The following is a 2,721-nucleotide window of genomic DNA, read 5'->3' on the forward strand; positions in this document are numbered from 1 at the left end:
CATTACATAACACTTTCATTCTTTTTTCGGGGCAGACTCATTTTTTACCATCTTTTTGAACCTTCACTAGGTATGTAATGACTCTTTGTACCATTCGTAATCATTTGTGGGTATAGGCAGAGTGGTTGATCAGGCCGATCTCCACCACCCGTATTACCCCTCACGTTAGTACATGGGATGAATGTCATGATCCAAGAGGCACCACTAGGACGTGTGAGTCGGATTTCGCCTCCCAATTTTCTGAGTAATTCTCACTATACTTTCTAGTATTTTACGATCCAAATAAAATGAAACACTACACCCTTAACAATAGTATCTAACTACAAGTCTAAAATCAACTATCATGAAAACTCATCTACTATTTAAATTCACTTAGTATTGTTTGTTTGAATCTTCCCATCGATGTGTTAGGACTGCAACTGGTCAGTCTCTAATTTGTTAAATACTTAACAGTAATTTTCGTACTTAAGTTACAATCTAATGTCTAACTATAACTATGATTAATTTTGTATTAGTTGTTTGGATCTTCTCATTGACGTTTAAGGCTACAGTAGATCACTGATTAGATTCAAAACATGATAATCGTTGTCTCGACTCAATAACTAAACGGATAACGTGATGACGTTTGAAGTGAACGGTACTAATTTCGAGTTTCAGAATAAAAATTAACTTTGGGATTCAATTACATCCAGTTGATGAGTGCTAACTACGAGGAGACGAACGTCCTAGATTCTAATAATAGCTATCATTCATTACTTCATACAAAGTGAAACTTTTTTAATTTCAAAATTATCGAATTATGAATAAATGAGAATTTTCCAGACAGAAACTATTGAATAGTTTAATTAAAAAGAGATAAAAAGAAACCTTTTTTTAACTAATTCACTAATCATAAAAAGGTATTTCTACAGGAAATGAATGTCATTTAGAGAAAAGAACAAAATTTACATAAGGTGATAATAGAGATTCAATATGCTACATCTAGTTACTAAGTCAAATTAATTTTCTAAACACTCCAATGAATATTATAATAGAATTTGAGTTGTTAAAAGTCTTCTTACTCAGGATATTATTCTGTTCTGTAGGGCAGATGTAAGTATCTTTTTACTTTCAGAATGTTATTTATAAATTCAAAGTCATACTGAACTTGAACACTTACTTGTAAGATTCCATTAATAATATGGGATAAAAGTTATGATACATGGTTCGTCTCTGTTATATACTTCTCACAGAGCATAGATTTACCTCCAAATGCCCTGGTACGGCCGAAAGTGGAGAGAGTCAGCTCTCCCTTGCTAAACGCTCTCATACGGCCACGTACATACAACCAGTGTCAGCGAAGTCCTACTCACTAACTTTTCACAGCATTACTGTTGTTTACGAAATTGAGAGGACGAAAACCGAATGTCCAGTGCTTTAACTGGGTTGGTGGACACGGAGAGTCCATCTAGGGGAGTTGAAAATCCTGATTACATACCAATGGTGAATATGGCTTTCAGGATTCTCAGGGAACAAATGGCGTATGAACCAAATATTAGTCACCGACTACCACGGGACTGCATCTTCTGACTTGCTGCACTGCCTTGTGGATTGGACCTTTATGTCAAAGGCTTGTGATGTGGCCTTCTAAGAAAGCCATGTGGTTCGCTTTGGGCACCCAGTCAGTATTCCCTCACACAAATCGAATGATTTAAGTGGCACAAATCCTCTTGGTGTTCCCTTGTACCACTGTTTATGTGTTTAAATAGATAAATAAATAAACTCTACTATACCAATCAATTTCAAAACTATGTGTATCTATCATTTTTCATAAAAATTGTTTCTTTTGGGAAATACTACACACACATGATCTTAGCTCAGAGAGCCGAGAAGCGAGTGAGAAATACCGAGTGAAATGCAATTATTGCCTTAAAACCAACTGTAAAATCTTTATAATACAAATTCTGATAATACTTTTAAAGCTACCACAGAAGAACTTAGAAAAGATTTGGATTAACGAGGACAGATTGTTTCATGTATATTATCAAAATTTAGATTTTAAAACCCTGTATGTTCTTACTATTGATATACCGTAGTTTGATAAAGCGTTTTGCTTACCTTATTAACAAGTTGAAACATCATGATTTACAAACTTTGTATATTCTTCAGGTAAAACCCAGTGGTTTTCGGAAAGATAATGATTTGTAATGCAAAAGGTGTGTCCTATTAGGCAGACATGATCAAATATTTCAGTTTTTTGTTGTTGTTCATTAGTGTTTCACTTCAAACAATGGGCATTTAGAAAGAAGGAAAACAGACAATAAAATTCTAGTTAACATCTTACAAAGGCAAGGTGAAAATTCTCAGATAATTTCATAGAGAATACACAATAAATGAGTTCACATACAAAAGGGAACATGAGTATAGAACAGCTCATTAATCTACTGAATTCTATATGGAGAACAAACGTATATAAATGGACCTGGATAAGTACTTTACTTGTATTGGACGGTACATACTTTCTCCAAATTTCGCACCTCTCAAGCTGATCAGCTGTAGATAATGATCATATACTCTATAAATATAGCTAAAACTAACTGAATGTTTAAATACAATTAGTCTGTAACGTAAAGTGAAAGGATTTTTGTTTGACCGACCATGATATTTTGCTGAACTAATAAGCTTATTTTTATATATAGTTGAAATCATGAGTCAATTGAAACTAAACAAAACAGGAAAAAA

This window comes from Schistosoma mansoni, chromosome 1 (genome assembly GCF_000237925.1).
Source record: "Schistosoma mansoni strain Puerto Rico chromosome 1, complete genome".
Lineage (NCBI taxonomy): Eukaryota > Metazoa > Platyhelminthes > Trematoda > Strigeidida > Schistosomatidae > Schistosoma > Schistosoma mansoni.